Here is a 21,513-nt window from a genome sequence, read left to right as displayed (position 1 = left end):
ACATCCAGAGCCAGGCATGGATAAGCCTCACTAATGAGGCTCAAGTACCCTGCAGTGGCTTTCAAACCGAACTGGCTTCAAAGGATGCCACCCCATGACAGAATGCAGTTAGCCATACGAAGAAAGTGATTAGAATAAATGACTACAGTAATTAACTTTGATTTGAAGCCACCTGACTGGAAAGAGAAGCTAGGAGCTGTTTAGCTGAAATCTTGCTGGTAGAAAGGGGAAGCTTGCCTTTACCCTTGTGTTTGTATGTGTTAGGAGGGCTTTTTCTTTCGAATAAGTATTGGGTGGCAGTAATGAAAAACAGCTTTCATTCAAGAACGTCCCATTCATTTTGGAAAAAAAAGAGGAAAATAAAAGCTTCAAAGGGGAACTAATTCATTTCACCCCAATCACCTTTAGTGAGTTGCCTCACCGCTACTAAACACACACACACTCTCATATTCTTTTAACATAAAAAGAAAAATTAGGTTCTTGAAATGTTAGCAGCTACTTTGTTATGAATTTTAATATTACGTAAAAGCTAATGGTTTAGCATAAATTTTTAGAGAATGTTTTTATATAATTTAAACAAAATTTAAATAGCAATATATTTTTTTTCATTCAAGGTTATGGTACCATTGTACCAAAGTTGTCTTCCTCATTAGTGTCCCTTGAAGTTGTATGTGGAACAACTTAGTGTACCTTTTTACTTCATCAATAAATTACCTTAATGTGGCCCTTTATCTGATGACTAATTTCTACTGAAAAGTTTTGCAAGTTATATCCAGAGTGTAGTAGTCAGAATAATTCACCAAACATTTATGCAAAGACTCTGATTTATTTGACAGTTTTACACCTTCAAGGCACAGTATAATTAAATGTTTTGACAGCTAAACAAAAATTGTATAAATTTCAAAGATCTTTAAATGGCTGTTGTGTCTAAAATAAAAATAGTACGTACATTAGCTTAGCTTCTAAACATGCCTTTTAGGGAAGTTTAAATTATATTATATTTTGTTTATCCATGGAGGATGATTTTTACTTTTTCAATTTATGATATTATATGGCTATATGTGAATGTGCATACAAATAACTCTTGCGTTTCTACTATTCCAGTCATTTTAAAATACATGTGTCACCTGATACTTTTTGCATTTTCACAATGAGATCCCACTTTCAGTGACCAAAGAATTCTAGAAAACTGCCTTATTTAAAATCAGGCCATTCCTCCATCGTCCACATTGATTACCTGCTCTTCTTCAAGCCCTGCTCTTCTGTCTAATTGTGGTGGTGGTGGGGTATTCTTAGAAGGGATAAGTAAAGAATGCAAATAATGAATGTAAAGAATACATAATCCCAGCAGGGTCATCCAAGATGTGAAAGACATCCTAGTTGATCAGCTAACGCAAGCAGGCACTTACAATATATCAGCAGCAACAATATAGGCACATGCTGGAGGTGGAAAATGACTTAAACATTGTATAATGCATGGAGAATGTAATGGCAAATCAACCCTATATTTTATCAAGAAAACTACCTGGATAGAATATATAAAATGATGATGATGTAATACTTGGGTAATGGACCCTTCAGTTTTAGATGGCACTCAAAATGCTATTGAAAAGAGTTGGGGAGTTTTTGGAATATTAATAGTGTTTATGACATAGATAAAGTCTTTAATAATAATAATCAGAATAGAACTGGAAGAGACCTTGAAGGTCTTCTAGTCCAATCTCCTGCTCAAGCAGAAGTGCCTATATCATTTCAGACAGGAAGTCTTTTCTTAAAAACCACCAGTGATGAAACACCTACAACTTCTGAGGGCAAGCTGTTCTACTGGTTACTTGTTGTCACTGTTAGGAAGTTTCTGTCTTAATTCCAGGTGGCTTCTCGCCTTGATTAGCTTTCATCCATTGTTTCTTATCTTGCCTTCTGATGCCTTGGAAAATAAGTTGACCCCCCTCTTCTTTGTGGCAGCCCCTCAAATACTGGAATACTGCTATCATATCAACCCTAGCTCTTCTTTTCTTTAGACTAGTCATACCCAATTCCTGCAAGCATTCTTCATATGTTTTAGTCTCCAGGCATCTTAGTTGTTCTTCTTTGCACTTTTTCCAAAGTCTCAACATCTTTTTTGTAATGTGGTGACCAAACCTGGATTCAGTATTCCGGGTGTGGTCTTACTAAGGATTTATAAAGCGGTATTAATACATCAATATGATTTTGATTCTATGCCTCTGTTTATACAACCAAGGATTATATTAGCTTTTTTGGCTGCTGTCGCACACTGCTGGCTCATGTCTAAGTGATGGTCCACTAGGACTCCAAGGTCCCTCTCACAGTTACTGTTTTTGAACCAGATTTTACCTAAACTGTACTTGTACCAGAGGTAGTATTCAGCAGTTTCTGACCAGTTCTGGAGAACCGGTAGCAGACATTTTGAGTAGTTCAGAGAACTGGTAAATACCACCTCTGACTGGCCCCGCCCCCATCTATTCTCTGCCTCCCAAGTCCCAGCTGATCGGGAGGAAATGGGAATTTTGCAGTAACCTTTCCCTGGGGGGTGGGAATGGAGATTTTACAGTATCCTTCCCCTACCATGCCCACCAAACCAGGCAACGCCCACCAAGCCACACCCACAGAACTGGTAGTAAAAAAAATTGAATCCCACCACTGACTTGTACCTTTGGTTTTTCCTGCCTAGGTGTAAAACCTTGCTTTTCTTCATATTAAATTTCATGTTGTTGGATAGGGTCCATTGTTCAAGTCAGTCAAGATCTTTTTGGATCCTGAGCATGTCTTCTGGGGGTGTTGGCTATTCCTGCAAATTTGATGAATTCCCCTTCTATTCCCTCATCTAAGTAATTTATGAAGATATTGAAGAGTATTAGGCCTAAGATAGAACCTTGTGGTACCCCACTGCTTACTTCTCTCCTTGTGGATGTAGTACTATTAAGAACTACTCATTGAGTATGATTTTTCAGTCAGTTACAGCTCCATCTGGTGGTGATGCTGTCTATCCCTCATTTTTCTAGTTTATCAGATGGTTTGGAGCATAACATCTTGCCATGCAGGAAAAAAACATATAAAGTTACGAAGACAGAATTACTTTAGGGACATGGAATATAAGAAGTTCAACACAGTGAAAGATAAAATGAAATGATTACACATGCAAAGTGTTTATGTACCGTTTACTCCTCAGGACATAAAAAAGAAAGAAGGAATAGTTTTTCTTTCATAATTAAGAAGACTATAGTACTGTACTTGACTATAATACAATTAATGACTAAATAGTATCAATTAGACCTCATAGCCAAGCTTTAATATGATGATTATTCAAGTTCATGCTCCAACCATTGAAGCAGAAGGTCTTTAAGCTCTATTATCAAGTTCAATTTGAAATGAACAGAACATGCAGGCAAGATATGATGCTTATGACTGAAGATTGCGATAGTTGGAAATATCAAGAAGGAAAATGTTTTTGGACTTTATGGTCCAAGAAACCAAACGTAAGTAGAAGAATGACTTAACAATTTCTGCCAATCCAATTGTTTCTTCATTACTGTCTCTTCAAACAACCAAAACAAACCTATATACATATATCTCCATAGGAAATACCACAGAAATCAAACTGATTATATTATTAGTTAGAGGAGGTGGAAGAACTCAGCAAATATATGCCCAAGGATTGACTGTAGAACAGATCATGAACTGCTCATGTGCAAATCCCAAGTGAAGCTAAAGCAGAAGATGAAGCCTGTCAAATTCAATAATATAATATTGAGCACATATCATTTTCAAGGAGACCATCAGGAATTGCTTTGGAATTCCTGATTTCATTGATTGGGAAATAGGTAAACTGTGGAATCAACTTAAAAAAATTGTTAAGGAAGAATATGAACAGAGACTGCCAAAGGTGGAAAAAACATAAGAATGACAGAACAAATAGCAATAGCACTTAGACTTAGACACTGCTTCACGGTCCTTTACAGCCCTCTTTAAGCAGTTTACAGAGTCAACACATTGCCCCCAACAATCTGAGTCCTTAAAATGCTAAAAATTGCCATGATGAAATGCCAAACACAAAATCTCAAATAAACTTAAAGAATTTCAGACAGTTGTTAGAAGAGACAAAAAGTAATATAACATCTGTAACAATGAAGGAGGAAGCAGGCATGGAAAAAACAAGGGAAATCAAAAGAGTTCTGAACTCAAGAAAAGGTTCCAATTGGTATGCTAAAGAAAACAATTGACAGATGGTATCTGAGCTGGGAAAGATTCAGTCAAAGATGGAAGAAGTATACTGACATTCTATACAGCTCACTTGCTAGCACTCAAGATACCTCAGAAGATTTACCTCTATTTACAGAAATAAATAAATAAATAAATAAATAAATAAATAAATAAATTCCAATATTAGAAGATGAAGTTAGATCTAATTATTAACAAGTCAGGTCTAAAAGAATGAATGGAATATCTACAAAAGATGGCAAGCAACAAAAGAAGAATCAATAAAGATTCTAACCAAGCCAACAGACTGAAAGACATGAATGCACATACCAATACCAAAGGAAGGAGATTTAGCAAAGTATTGCATTATTGTACAATATCCTTAATTTCACATGCTACCAAACTAATGCTTAGCATCATTCAATGAAGATTAAGGCTATATATGGAAGGTAAGTATCAGATATACAAACTGGGTTTAGAAAAGACCAAAGTTATTATTGTGATGTATGTGGTATATTGAGAAAGCCAAAGACTACCCCTCCCCCAAATCGGTATGCTTTATTGATTACTGAAAGGCCTTCAATTATGTCAATCATGTCAAACCGTGGAATGTGTTTAGAAAAATGGGAATCCCTGAAGCTCTCATTGTCTTCATTCAAAACCTATACACAGGTCAGGAAATCATAGTGCAGAAAGAACATGGTGAAATAGACTAGTTCCAAATTGGCAAAGGGTTTGGTTAAGCTGTATCCCTTAATTATTAGCCTATATGTAGAATATATATTGAAGGAAACTGAATTGAATCATAAGCATGGTTCTAAATTGAAGGAAGAAATATCAATAATCTTGTCATTCTAATGGCACTACTCTGATAGTTAAAATACAAATGATCTGAAAGCATAGAAATTAAAACCAAAGAGCACAGTGAAAAAAAGAGATTTCAGATTAAATGTAAAGAAGACTAAACTAATGAGAATAAATACAGCAACAAGGGTTAGAGTTGAAGCTGAAGATACTGAAGAGGTGGAGAGTTCTGTGTTTTAAATAATTATCAACAGCACCAATTTGAAAAAAAGCATAATAGAAAAGGGATTAATACTTTTGAACCATTATGTTGGAGAAGATTTCAGAGAACAAGCAAACAGATCATCAAATAAATCAACCCAGAGTTCTCACTCAATGCACAAATGACTAGACTCAAATTATCCATCTTCAGTTGTATTATGCAAATGCCTAAATCTTTGGAGAAATTTATAATGCTGGGGAAGATGAAAGAAAAGAGGAGATGACGACCAGAAGCAAGGTGGATAGACTTAATTATAGCAGCAATGAGTGCCCCATTAGAAGATATAAAGGATAGAGACAGATACTTTGTAGGAGACCTATTTATGTGATCACTAAAAATCAGTACCATGATACTGGTACATAACCAAGCAAGCAAGCAAGCATGATTGGCAGCTACAATAAACAGATGTATAATGAACCTGTCATGTATTCTACATATAGGATCTTCTCTATCATTGAGCTATAACCCTCATCCAAGATTTATGTACAGGTAGTCCTCGGCTTAGAACAATTCCTTTAGTTCAAAGTTACAACAGCACTGAAAAAAAGTGACTTATGACCATTTTTCTCAGTTATGATCTTTGCAGCATCCCCACAATCATGGGATCAGAATTTGACACTTGGTAACTGGTTCATATTTATGACCATTGCTGTGTCCCAGGGTCATGTGATCCCCATATGCGAGCTTTTGACAAGCAAAGTCAACAAGGAAGCCAGATTCACTTAGCAACTAGGTTACTAACTTATGGCCTGCAGTGATTCACTTAACAATTATGGCAAGCAAGGTCATAAACTGGGGCAGAACTCACTTAACAAATGTCTCACTTAGCAACATACATTTTGGGTTCAATTGTGGACGTACGTTGAGGACTATCTTGACAAATTGAACCATACTTCTAGCACTGAAAAGGCATGATTAGAACTATGGAGCTCATTGGTGATATTGGGTCAGTCTCTTTCTCTCTCTCTTTTACAGGAACAGCTAAAAATAAAAGGAATAAATAATAAAAGCAAGCATGGACAATAACAGTAAAATAGTAAATCAAGGCTCTTTGAAAGAGTCATGGTTAGAATCAACACACTGAAGTAAATGGAACAAAACCACAACTTCTACATGAAGAGTCATTTTCTTAAGTCTGAATGATTACATTTTGTCTTAGCATGCAGTATTTGATTAATATATAATTATCAGCCATTATTTAACATTAATAAAATAAGCCAATAAGATAAACATTAAGAATAATTTCTTTAACATAGATCAAGTGAGTTACTACTTTCAGGGAAACTGTAATTCAACTGAAAGTAACTGTGACCAATTGTTTATAAAACTATTGAAATGTTTGGAACTAGTTCACATTTTCAAGCTATGTTTATGTTTCCATTTATCATCCAATTCCTTATGAAGAAAACTGAAAAGGAAGAGCAGCCTAAGAACAAAATCTTATTTAAACTACAATTAAGATGTCAGGTAGTTTAACAAATTGATCAATGTTGGAATGTTATGTATACATCTAAAAACATTATAGTATTAAATGGTTTTCCTTGACTCTTGTCTCCTCCTGCATTCTTTTCCCAACATTTAATCAGTCCAGTTTCTATACTAATTTTCATTTTTATTATAATAAGTTTATTAAATTTTAAAGTATATTGATAGAAACTAACAAGAACAAATAATCAAAAAAGGGAATAGAAAATAAAAAGTAGAAGAAGTTACAAATGCCAAGGTGTGCCATGGTGTGAAACATCTATCTCCCCCATGAAGGATTGAATACGTGGAAACCCTCCATAGTAGGGCGCAAAGTAGCAACCTGTAGAAAATTCCAAATGCCCACATTCCAACAGCATGGCATAAAACAGTCACAATACCATGAAATGCCAAGTGTCCTGTGACTGAGTGGGTGTGGCTAACTCGATGTCATTCACACCCACGCAATCACATGGCCTCCCACCAAGCCATGCCCACAGAACCCGGTAGGAAAAAATGTGTGTATGAGCATGAGAAGGGCTCATAGTTAATGCTGTGGCAGAGAAAATCCGGTTTTCTCCCTCCGTTCACAGTGGAGCTGCTGCAGCCTGTCCCTTTAAGGTACTTTGACCTCCGGGAGGGAGGGGGCCGGGGGGGACCATAAAGGGAGCAGCAGCTCCACTGTGAATGGAGGGAGAAAACTTTGGATTCTTTCTGCCACAGAATTCAACATTAAAGGCTGCAGTAGAGAGAATCCAAAGTATACTTCCTCCATTCACAGTGGAGAGAATCCGAAGTTTTCTCCTGGGCTGGGCCAGAAGTGGCGCATTTCCCTTCATGGGCTGGATGTGTGACCCGACCTTGGAAGGCCAGCGGGCGTGAGGGACTGCCGGGAAGGCCATGTGGAAGGCAGGCAAGCATGGCAGGGCTGTGGGGAAGGGAGTAGGCTGCTAGCTCCCTTCCCCAGGGCTGGGCAGCCCCAACAAAAGTGAGGAGTGCCTGGGCGGGGCGGGCGAGCAGCGATCAGTTTGGGGGCATGGCCAGCCAGCAGTCGCTACCACTACCAGTTTGCCGAACCGGGCCGAACCAGTCAGATTTCATTTCTGCATTCAACCCTTTGTAGGGTTGTGGATGCTTTGTGCCACTGGAGCTCCCCAGGTGTTTGGCTCTTCCAGGCATCTTTTCCACACAGTGCTGAACCAGACTGGGGCAGCTATGACTTCTTTCCCTAGCCTCCCTGTACTTGTATTGGATTGCAGCACCCCAACTCATGTGTGTCCTCTGCTGAGCCTCCTGGGACTTTTCCTACCCTTTTGAGGCAACCCATACACCTTACTTGGGACTCCCTCCACTTAACAAATTGTAAGATTACTTAATGATTGTAAGGAAAATTGCTGAGATTACAGTTGTGGAGCAAAGCATTCATGTGATATCTTGTTAATTGAGATTCTGGGCCAAATTGTGGTGATTGTGAGAACTACTGGTATATGAATAAATCTATTATGGCACAACATTAAAAGCCAATAAGCAAGAATATTTGAAGCTTAGGGTTGAAATGAGGGATTTCTTGTTGGTATTTCTGCAACCTAATGGGTAATGAGTAATGATGATGTTATCTGGTTTAGGCAATAAAACATCTTAAAGAAAATCACCAAGCTCAGACAGCACCAAAGACCCACCATATTACAAACAACAACAATTTATACAACGTAATGTTGAAATTGGTCCATTGGTCCAATTGGTCCATTAGTACGTAATGTTACATATTAATAAAAGCAACTGATTTTGTTTTGGATCATAATTTTTATGCAGTCCTAACTTTTGCTTATATCACTCAGAATGTCCAGGCTATAATGTGCAACAATGTTACAAGAGATGTGATGGCACTGTGGTTAGGATGCAGTATTGCAGACTAACTCACTGCTCACTCCAGGAATTCGATTCTCACCAGATTGAAGGTTGACTCAGCCTTCCATCCTTCTGACGTCGGTAAAATGAGGACCCAGATTGTTGGGGGAAATATGCTGACTCTGTAAAACAGCTTAGGAAGGGCTGTTAAAGCACTGTGGAGTGGTATATTAAGTCTAAGTGCTATTGCTACATGAGACTTGTGGAAATATAGGTAATAAATCTACAGAAGTACAGATAGCCCTTGACTTACAACCACAATTAAGCACAACATTTCTGTTGCTAGGTGAGACAGTTGTTAAGTGACATTAAGTTACATTAGTAACATGGTTCTTACATGGCTTTCCCATTGACTTTGCTTGGAAGAAGGCCGCAAAAGGCGATCACATGACCCTGGGACATCGCAACTGTCATAAATATTAGTCAATTGCCAAGCACCGAAATTTTAATCACATGACTATGGGGATGCTCAATTTGGATGGATTCATTCTTATTGACTGTATATATAGCTATACTTGAGTACATTTTTAAAAAATTATTTCAGTCTATCTATATTAACAAGTGAAAGATAGAATGACTTCCAAAATTTCAGAAAATACTCACTGAAATTTTATAGAATCAGTTACAGTAAAAAGTGTATATTGCAACAAAACTAGGAAAATTTAGTAGATAATTATCATTAAAAAAACATACTGGTGCTATATAACCAAGAGTTATTGTTTTCTACATATTCACAAATTGACAGATTATATATCTGTACAATTTGCATATTGTAGACAATCTTTTTCTATTAAATACACACATATACATTTACCACAAAACTAGCAAAAATTTATTATACTAAAAGCGAGCAGAATCAAGAGAGCTATTTTAAACTGATTTCCAAGAAAAAATATCTAACTGCATACTTAAAATGGATGATCTTGTTATTTATAAAGCAACTTTATTCTAAATATTAGTTGGAAAGTTAAAATTTATATTTCATAGAAAAATATGTTATGTCAAGCTATAACTAAGAGATTAAAAATATTACTGGATAGCAGAAAAAGTATTCATGTTCATAAATAATAGGTCAAGATATGCCCAGCAGAGCTTGAACTGTTTGCATGTAGAATGCATCTAAAGGAATATTTTGTTTCAATTTAGTTAAATTTAAAAGCTGCTAAATTTTATTTTCAAACTTTAAAATAAAATAATCCACACAATACAAAACACAAAAATAATAGCCAGGCAAACAACTAGCACTCACAAATCAGACAACTTACAAGCAACCTACTACTCTTCTAACCCAAGCCAGAGATAATATAATTACAACATTTTCTTAAATCAATTATCTTATTTTGTGGAGAGTTTCAATGGTGGAATATCTTTATCTCAGAACTCGAAGCAGAACAAGAGAGCAGCAAAGTCTTGCTTCAATATGTAAACACAACCTTCAGAGCTGTTCCAGAGCTAACATTAGTTTCTTGCGGATCAAGCCATGGCATAGATCAAGAGAACTATCTGCGGTCTGCATAAGCAGCGTATATTATGGGATACCCCAATCCTCCCATTTTCATTTTTCTGGTATTGGAGCTGTGATGTCACAGAATAATAGTCACAGATTTTATTTTATTTTTTATACAGACAGGGAAAGAGTAAGATTTGGAGAAGGGCATTCCAGGTACTTGAGCTACTTTTTGATTTGGATAAAAATTAAGCCAAATAGTTTATATCCATCCACTTTATCTCCACTCCTACAGAATGCATTAAATTTGACCCCAAAGAATATTGTTTAATGTTTTAGTATGTTACCATGTTTTTAGTTTTAAAACAAATTGTTTCGTAGAAAGTATATAAAGTTGTATTTTTACCAAGAATGCAAAGTTGTTGGTTTTTAATCATTATTGCTAACGGTTTTGAAACTGAAACATCCACTTGGCAACCTTTTAAAAAAAATTCTGGTTTCTCTGAAGTATAAAATGCTAAAAAGCACATAACCAGTTCTAGTACAAATATTTTAAACCGCTCAGTATAAAGTTTATATTCAAATAAAGTCCACTAATATCATCAACTAACAACCCAGCTGCATTTCCTCATGTAATGTTTCACATATGGAAACCAAGATGCAAGATTACCTCATTTATGGTAACACTCATAAACTATATAGTACACAGTAAACATGTCTGCCTAGCAAATTAAAATATCACTGGGCTATGTAGCAGCTGAAGCAGTCCAGGACCTGTTTATAGAAACAGATATTTGTCTTTAATTTTAGAAATGGCTAAAATCAAATTCCTTTACTGCACGGCAGACTGCTTGTCCTAGACATTATGCCTTAAAACAAAAGACAGGCACACATAGCTTTTCAAAGGGTACATTATAAACAGTCTTACAAAAGTGAATTACAACTTTAAACCAACAGTCTATTTAATTGGCTAGGAAAGGAATCAGTTTTAAATCATTTTTCTCTGCCAATTTAATGTTAGGAAAAAATTCACCTGTGCCAGGCAGCATAACCACTACATAACGTTCCTAAGAAGTATTCCAAAATGTGTATGGGTACGTGTAGTGTTCAAAATATTTGGTTAACTTTCAGTTTTATATAAATGGAATTTGCTATTTTGACTATTGGTGGTTACAATAAAATTATAACTGAGCATTACTACAAGACTCACTAGAAAAAAGAGTACTGTGCTGATGTTTATCCCTAGTTATCTTTTTCGCTGATCTTTCAGCAGAAAGGAAAACTGAAACTGCACTTTATGCACATGGCAGGAAAGTTTTATAAAATAAACAAGGTATTCAGAATATAACCTGAATTGTCCATAAGAGAAAGGGCTGCATGTCAACAAACAGAAGTGGATAAGTCTGCTGTCTAATTCTTTTCACGGGGAGAGTTCCTTGAGAAACCACTGCCATGAATTGCGTTTATGGTTCTGTTCTCTTCCCCTCCCCATCCCCCTTTCTTTCCCTATTTGAATTTGAAAGTTCGAGTCTTCTTTTGAAGAAATAAAAGCCTGCATTTAGATTATATTTTTAATACTACTGAGTTTTCAATGTTCTGTGCTACTATTTCAGTAACAATGTATTTTATATTTCAATTTTTAACTGATAAAATTGCCTCAAGGAGACTCCTCAAAGTAGGATATAAAGTATTTTAAATCTATATCATCATAACTAACTAAGTTCATTCACCATAATCATAAAGACTTTTAAAGTTTTACTTCTTTCTTAAACCAGGAAAACAAAATAAATAAAATCTAACACTATTTTCTTATCTATTCTTATGGTCAATAAGCAATCCAATAACGGGATGATAACCAGCCGCTGAGCAAGAGATAACTGACACAATGCGAAACCTCCACATGAAAAATAACTGGAAAAACCATTCTGGGAAACATTTCTGTATTAACTGCTTCTCTAAATAAATGAGCATCTCTGTGTAGAAAGGCAGGGCAGCATTCTGAATTGTTTCCATTTAGGCTTGAATTTCCAGGATTCCTTTTAAAATGTGTAACAATAAGGGAAAAGGCATATATGGTTTTAGCTAGTGCCTTGTCTGCATAGTCTAGAAAAGATAATTAATAAATATATCTCACAATCTACCCCCTGCAAACCCTCATGCTTCCAGAATAAGCCATTCTGAGGAATAAACAGGATATAGGAATTCTCAAGAACTGCAAATTAAGCCCTCATTTTTGTGTTTTTGCTTCAGTGACTTAGTCTCCAACATGAGGTAGATGGCTGCCACTTGTCACTATTAGTTATCACTACTTCCCTATTAATGAGGTCAGGTAAAGCTTGGAGGCTGGCCTGTGACAAACAAAACAGATCAAATAGAAACTTGGGATCAAATAGAGAATCCATTATACTATAGGAATTGTAATGCTGTTCAGGAATGACCTTGGGAGATAGAAGGAATAGTCACAGACTGGACAACCCACACAAAAGATTTCTCAGCCCACAGGAGAGGAGGTATGGGAAGGGTTTAAGGGATCCTCCCAAGTTTTCCAGAGTGTTAAGGAAAGGAGAGGGAAATATTTCTCTCAGTCTCTCAGTCTTTTTGTTAATATAACCTCGCTATAAAGATATAGCTAGTATTCATTGTTTTATTCCTTACCTGAACTGCCTTGAAGAAGTAACCAAAATTAAGAAACTGGACTGGTAATCAGTCACTATCAGACTAGCCTTTCACACAAGGTTGTTGTTAGGTCAGTGGAACAGGGGGAATGGAAAGAGGGAGTACTGTATTAACTGCTATAATACAATTTATATCAGGCCTCCTTCAGATTACATATGATCTGCTAAAGTTATACTGATTTTTTTAAAAAAAAAACCCACATATTTACTTATTCAATTTTTCTGTAATTCAGTAAAAGGCTGATGAGCTATCAATTATACTAGCCTAAAATATATTCCTATCTTAGATACTGAAGAGTAGATTAACTTTATTTTATTTGTTATAAAAAAGGACACTCAGTATTTACGGCTTGAATCCTATTAAATAAATGTAAAATATAAACTGCATCCTCCTTTTCGGCCTTTTACTCCACAAATTAAATCATTTGCTCTTAAAACCCATAGTAAGGTTGTAGAATTTGTCCCTTATTTTATGAGCGCAAAAACAAAAGGAAAAAAAAAACAGTTATCCTATTTTATTTGTAGGAACTTCAAAATCCAGATAATTCAATGAAGAAATACAGATTTCCAGAGTGTCCATTTCACTATCTTTTTGACTAGAACATACAAAACAATTTGTGCTCCTTGAGAGCTGATGTTTGGCACAGAAACTTTTAGCTGACTTAAAAGTTTGCAAAGACAAGACAAGTGTGTGCTGAAAAAATTATACTACTAGTTAATTTGTGAAAGAACACCCAAGACTGTTAGAACATCTTGATGTACTCATTACTTTGGAATTCATTTGTTCTGACAATATTCAACAATGTTAAAACAATCACATAATGCTCACCTACTAAGAAAAATAAATGGACTGTTTAACTTTCATAAAAACATTTTCTCTCCTGCAAAAATTATCCTTCCTGGACAAATATTTGAGAGTTCCCCTGACTATTAGTTTCCACTGATAAAATTCCCTTCCATTAACAAAATTCCTCACACAGATAAGAGATATATTATTTAATAGATCCTTCTCTCTATTTAACTTTATGATTATGAATATTTCTAGTTTATGTAACAAAATTACATCCTACCTGAAAAACAATAAAGTTTTTTTATTCACAGGATTATGTAATAATAAAGTCTTTATCATTTCTTGTTTAAAAATGAAAAATCCTGTCTCAACAAGCCAAACAATTCCTAAATCTCCACTGTTTTGCTTGTTCAGTTCTTTGTTAAATTGTGATATTCAATTTGAAACACTAAAGGAAGTATCAGAAGTATCTGAATTATAAACAGCATTGTTATAAACAGCATTGAATTACAAATATATACTCTGGCATGAACAGAAGCTCCACATAATAAATCAACCAATGTTGCCCTCAAATAATGATACAACTTTGAAATGTAATGACTAAAAGGATAACACAAGACAGTTCAGCAGTTATGACATCTGAGTAAGAGTATTACTCTTTACCAATCAATCAAAAATGTACAATTTTCCAAGAATATTTAGTATTCCTGAGATTTGTACACCACTGCCCAAAGTTCAAATATAAAAAATTAGGGCTTGTTAAGATAAAGAAAAGAGCAATTCAAGAAACTGCTTTCAGAATATTATTAATCTTCACAAATATATTGCAGGCAATATACTCTGAATTTGGTTTCTAAAGCCATTTTCGATTTTCCTATATACTATCACTGTCTCTTAGATGCATAAATATATCCATTCAAAACCTAAATAAATAGATCCAGGGAGTGGGTATAGGGAGAGAAAAGCAGAGAAGGATAGGCCATGAATTAAAGTATCCCCATTAATTGAAAGGGAATTGAGAATTTGTTAATTTTGAGATTTTTTTTCATATAAAAATTATACTGCTGTTTCACGTCAATGAGTTTCAAAATAATAACTGTAGTCAAGGGGGCTTTTCTCAGCACCATCTGGTATAGCAGATGTGTCTTTTCCTGCATTAGAAGGCCCTTCAGTCTGTCAGTCATGCCCTAGTCACCACAAAGCTTGTCTACTGCAATATATTTTACATGGGTCTGTTCTTGAAAACTACTCAGTTTATCTATCAGGACCTAGGAAGTAGATGTTCCTATATTATAGGACAATTTATTTTTCAAATACAATCCCCCCTCAAAATCCATGCCTTGATCTAAAATTAGTGGGGCCCCTTGTTGGCTGTGCCCATTATTTTTGTTTTTGTCTGTATATTGTGCCTGGATGCCATCTTAGTTTTGGATTATATTTGGTTCTTATGTTATTATCTTGTGAATCACCCAAAGTCAGTTTCAGTCAGCTAACACCTAAATTCACTAAAATAAACAAGTAAATAAAGTTTTGCGGGAATTCTCTGTGAATCTGCATATACGGTCCACATCTAAATTAACTAAATAACTAATAGTGTTCAACTAATATATAAATGAAGTTTTTATATTATTGGCAGTAGTAATTACAATTTATAAATATTTAGCAAATATATTACAATTTATCTATCAGCTGCATTTGCTATCAAAATTCGTAGTTTAAAATATTTTGTAAACAAAAATGTAAAAGTAAGCTTAGTAATAACAACATAACTATGAGAAAGACATCCCGAAGTACTATACATGAAATCCTTCATTTCAATGTACATATAAAGTTGTTGGAGAGAGATTAAACTGGGGGAGGCGTCAAATGGAAAATTATTCTGGAATCTCTATATAGGCACAAGGGGGCAAAGTCTGACCTCCTTTAATTGCCCTCAAACTTAATATAATCTGGCCCAGGGAAAAACTGCCAGTTTGAGAAGATTCCTGTGTTATAAGCAGGGGCAGGTTTCAAAACCTGTTGCTACCGGTTTGCTCGTGGACATATGCACATGACACTTCTGCGCATGTGCAGAATTGTCCGGGCGAGTGGGCAGAGCCTCCCGCTGCTACCGCTACCAGTTCACCCGATCCGGGGCGAACTGGTAGCAACCCATCACTGATTATAGGTCGAAAAAATAAAAAGGTTAATTGAACTCTTCACATGTGGATCTGATTGTTTGTGCCTGACGAAAGTGGAACTGAATTTCTGTTGGACACAAAAAAATTCACATCAGAAAATCTAATCTGTTTCTAAAGTTTTTGTTACAAAACAGTCATTTGAAACTAAGAATATAACCCTGCATGCCTGGATGGTACCTATCAGTTATATATGATAAAAAAAATTTTTTAAAAAATAACAGTCCCCAAATATTCATTTATGACTTAATGGATTGTGTTTGGTTGAGCCCCTAAAAACTATATATATTATGAAGTACCACCTAAAGTGCCCCCATTTTTAAAATATTTTATATGCTATTAATGCATTCTCAAGGAGTCTTCCCTTTTTGACTGGTGTACCTCCACTACAAAAGCTATTTTAACATCTAATCCTCTCTGAATTTTGATAGCTGTGACTGTAAATTATTCTGTTTCATAAGAAAGAAACTACCTTTACTGAAATGTAGAAGGCTCTAAACCAGTTAGAGAGCAACCCATTTTCTTTGGTTTTCAATCTACACAGATTTAAGCTCAGAACTAAATGAGACATGTACTCAAGTGTGTATGAACACAATTCCAGTTATCTATGAGACCTAGGATCATGCTATGTCAGAATCATAGTTGTCTTCAGAGGTCCAGCTGTAGGTGTGAAAACTGGACAGAGAAACAAATAAAGCTAGTATGCGCTCTTTTCATTGTTTAGTTTGAAGGCACTGGTTGAATTTTTGAAGTGAGCCAATCATCTGAATCACAGATAAAAAATAGAATACCGTATTTTTCAGAGTATAAGATGCACCTTAGTTTTTGGGGAGGAAAATAAGAAAAAAGCTGACTGGCAGGTGGATCGGCCTCCCGGAATACCCCCAATCAGCTGTTCCCAGAGGTGAATTTTAGCAACAAGTTCCTTGGTTGTGAACTCTGTGTTTTGCTTTTTTTTGCTTTTTTTTTTCTGCCTCTGAAAGCCTCCAAAGCAGAGCTTCAGAAAAAAAGCCTCTGAAGCTCTGTTTGGGGGCTTTCTTTCTGAAGCTTCGTTTCTGATGCTTTTTCTGCCTCTGAAACCTCCATTTGAGAAGCTGGGTGGGGCTACATTCGGAGTATAAGACGCACCCAGATTTTCACCCTCTTTTTTGGGGGGAAAAAGGTACATCTTATACTCCGAAAAATATGGTAGGTAAAGAGAGCTCTTAGTCAGTAGACTAAAGCTGCTGGTTAACAAATTGGAAATTTATGACAGCGATTTATTGAAAAAAGAAGAAGGAAAAAGAACAGCTGAAAGACAAGCCCAACAGAAAGAAAAGATATGGAGATAGAAGTGCTATATATCAATAGTAGAAAGAGATATTTTGTAATGGTGAAGGTATTTGGGAAAGATAGCATTCTACTGTATTTGTTATTAGCCTTATACTTTTCTTATCTTGTGTGAGGATGAACGGACACACAGACAACTTTTAATATAAAACACTTGGATTTCTTGTTCATGATCTTTGCCACTATAGAACATTTCCATTACTGTTTCTTTATTATCTGTACTCTATACCTTTTTATATTTTTATTTTTTAAATATTACATTTAACAAAAATTCAGTAAAAAGAACGATGCAAGCTTCCTAATTAAAGCTGCATCAATATGCAATATCTCTAGGTTCTGCTATAAATATCAAACTAAGACAGAGGAGGAAAACCTACTCATTTGTACGTCGCCATTAATGCAGCATATAAAGCAAGAAAGATATATACGATAATGGATAGCACTCTATTCTCAAGGGAATTACATTCTAATAGCATTTCTTCGGTTGAATGAGAAAGTGCAAGACAATGAAAGCAGTAGCTTCAAAAAAGAAGTGAAACTAGCAGCCCACCGAATCAAATTTTATTTAAAAGGCAAACTTCTGTTTGTAGATAATCCTTAGACATACAAGGTTTTATCCTTGTTTATTAATACAAGTATAATGTAAACCAATCAGAAAAGAAAATCTCAGCAGAATATTTTAGAGAGAAAAAGACCAATTCCAGGCATTAAAGTTCTTGTCATAGTCTATCATGGCTAAAATATAGAAACTAAGGTGAAATTATGCAAATATATGTTTTAATTACATTTTAAAAGACTAATGTTTGGCTCCAGAAAAGTCTTCCTCCATCAGAAGTAAGAAAGCTAAAATGGTCAAGATTTGTTCCAATCTAAGAACATATATTCAAGAATTTTATTTCTTAAGGAAATAAAAAGATGCATTTCTCATATTACTGTGTTTCCCCGAAAATAAGACCAGAAAATTAGCCCTAGCATGATTTTTCAGAATGCTTGTAATATAAATCCTACCCCAAAAATAAGCCCCAGTTAAAATCCGTCAGCCAGATGGACCATATTTCCCAGAAAATAAGACCTCACCTGATAATAAGTCCTAATGCGTCTTTTGGAGCAAAAATTAATATAAGACCCGGTCTTATTTTCAGGGAAACGTGTAAGTATCCATCTACAGTGGATAGTGACTAAGGTGTTGTCTTAGAAACCATCTGACTGGGAGTTCTAGCCTTCCTTAGTCATGAAAGACAACTAGGTGACTTTGGGCCAGTCATTCTCTCTCACCAAAGAACCTAATAGGATTGATATTGTTGTGAGGGAAAACCAGGCAAGATTAAGTATATTCACCACCTTCAGGCAGAATAAAAATATCATCATAATCATTATCATCATCATTGTCATCATCCTCTTCATTGCAATCTTGTGATACAGCAATCTCTTTCCAATTCAACCTACCTGATATTATGATATAAAGTTTGCCTGCATATGTACAGTTTAAAATCTCTTTTTTTACACTGAGTTAACACAGGAAGCCAAGGGAACATATTATTCCATCCTAATATATAGAAAAAATATGGCCATGATACCACACCTTATTTTCCATTGGAATCTTGCCTTCCCAATTAAGATTACTAAAATTCTGGTAATAAAGAGTTAATATATGCATTAAGGTCCTTAAATATTGAAATATAGGAATGTGTTTCATAGTAAGCCACCCTACCCTTAATGAGTTAGAACTGACTATATATATTCTTTACTTTGGTACATTTGATTAAAATATATTACTTTCAATCAATAGAAGATTGACTGACTGACTGACTGACTGACTGACTGACTGACTGACTGACTGACTGACTTTGAAGGGCAGAGAGCAGCTCCACACAACTAATACCTATCAACAGTAATAGCCTGAAAAACAAAACAAAACAAAACAAACCCTCACACTGTCAATTCACCAGTAAAAACACTGAAATTATATGCTGGAAACAGAATGCTAATAGTTTGAAAGACTGAAATTATATGCTGGAAACAGAATGCTAATAGTTTGAAATAAATATACCTACAGTATACATCTCTACATGAAATAGCATGCTTTGAGGTCCTATCAGAAGACATTCTTATATAAATTGAGACCTGGAGACAGGTGACACTATTCAGCCTCATTGGATGGGCAGATGAATATAAACTCATTTTAGAAATAACCTATTCCAAAACCATGGTTAATACAGTTCCAGAATCTATGGAAATTCGTAACCTTCATTTGTCAATACTTTCAAATACTAACTGAACACTTTTGTTCTACAGGTATTTAATTAATGTCCTATAAAGTAGATATTCTTCTACTTTAAAACTGGATAGTATTTTCTTTATTTCTACTGTTGTTTTCATGATTTCTCTTTTGTGTTTCTATATTATTTTAATTTAGAAGTCATATTTGCTTAACGCCTTGTAAGCCGCCCTGAGTCTCCGGAGAAGGGCGGCATATAAATCAAATTAAAAATAAAAAATAAAAATATTTAAAGAGAATTATCTTCGCCCTTTCATCCTTGTTCCAAAATAGACAAAATGAATGGATTTTAATAAAATGATATATAATGCTATGCTATCTTAACAGTCATATTAAAATAACAATGATTAACAATTAGCATTATATATCCCCACTGTTGTCGTAGCACTGTACAATTTGTTATTATATACTGCTCTATATATCATCTATTTCTCTTGCTGGACTATTCCAATAAGAGATAGACAGCTGCAACACTATTTCCCCATTCACCATAAGGACCATCTGACTTTAATTGTAGTACACAGCTTGATATGGGTCTGGTTATGAGAAGCCAAAGTATCACAGTGTAATAATCCGGAAAAGCAGAAGCCTGCCAAGCACAGGACTGAAACAGAGGCTTGGGCTGTTTAGTTGGCTGATGAGATGGAGGAAAATATGATTAATGAGCAAGGTATAATGATATCAGGAACCCGATTAGCACCACAAAAAGGTCACAGATCAAAGCAGCATGCATTTCCAATCACTGCAGAAAAATCTGTACTATGTATTGAAAGGGGAAAAATTGTCCATTGTACCCTACAAAATTACCACTTAAAAGGTCTATAATAATTTATAATTATCTCATTAATTGCAAAGATAAATATATAAGCATTCTATTTTTGAAACGGATCTAGTAGTAAATGTGTTTTGGTCAAAATATTCCTTTTTAAGAAAGACATTTCCCTTACTTACATTTTTTTGTAATCAGATAACTATCTATATAATATTAAAATTAAACACTGAATATGTAATTATTTGGACTATATTTTCAGGATATCACTTGGAAAATGCCTATATACATATATAGTCATCTTGCTAATAACTATGTATAATTGGTATACATAATAAAAAAATCAAGGTAAAATGTACGCCATAAATGTACTGTCACTATCAATATCTTGCTTTTTCCTGTATTTTGGAGTTAAACATAGATGTTGTCTAGGTAGTGATTAAATACAGATCAGCTTTGTTTCAGTAAAATGGCTGAATATCACTCTTACATTGGAACACAACATTTTTGAAATATTTGTATAGTGAATTGTGTGAAATTCATTATATAATTACAGAGAAAAAGTTTGCATTGTTGGTTTCTGAGGATTGCTTCTCTAAATAGATACTATAATTGGCCAAGAAATGACCGCAGCGTAAAAGGGAGCGAAATGAAGTACTCCAGGATCCATACAAGTCAGAAATTGTGTAGGATTGTATATGCAAGAAAGAAGCATTCTGACATGTTGCTATATTCCTAATTTCAGTCCCTTTTCTTGGTGGACCCTTGTTCCCTACTGGGAACAAACCTATTTATGAGTCTCTTTGTCCTGAAGCAGAAAATTAGGAAATATTATCCCATATGCATTCCTGAAACCCCTCAGATACCAGAAAATGATGTTAAACTCTAGTGTTCAATTACTAAATTTTGATAGCATATATTTCCCCCCGATTACTAATGGGTGAATGGAAGGAAGAGTTTTACAAGAACCCAACCACTTCAATCTTGAAATTGACTCCTCTTCCAACCATCTGAACTGCCCTGAAAGCATATTTTAAGAATTTGGATGAGAGGCTTTTTGCTCACATTATATTCTTCCAATTAATAAATAAGCATAGTACCTTGCCAAATAAAGAAATATGACTTTCAAAAATAGAAAACCTATTTGAGGAATTCATTTGTTTTTACTGTTCCTTCTCCATACTTACATTAGTGTAGTTTTCTTAAAAATATGTTTGCATGTATCTATATAGTAACTTTCACTATTCTACTAGAGACTTAAGTAATTTTAATGATAGCTAAATTCTGAGAAGCCAAGAAAGGTATCATAAGTAATCTAAGTGTTGAATTGAAAAATATTAGGAATAAATATTAGAAAGATAATTACATTAAAACATTGATAAAAGCTCTGTG

At 34.9% G+C, this 21,513-nt stretch overlaps 1 protein-coding gene across 12 annotated transcripts in view; it reads right to left on the bottom strand.

Moving 5' to 3' along the window:
* Window positions 1–21,513, bottom strand: part of LRBA (LPS responsive beige-like anchor protein) — a 359,129-nt gene that overhangs the window by 54,619 nt on the left and 282,997 nt on the right. The window lies entirely within an intron of this gene.

Source organism: Pantherophis guttatus, chromosome 8 (genome assembly GCF_059756535.1).
Source record: "Pantherophis guttatus breed Tessera chromosome 8, ASM5975653v1, whole genome shotgun sequence".
NCBI lineage: Eukaryota > Metazoa > Chordata > Lepidosauria > Squamata > Colubridae > Pantherophis > Pantherophis guttatus.
The sequence above is the reverse complement of the archived record's forward strand: the minus strand, read 5'-3'. Positions and strand labels throughout refer to the sequence as shown.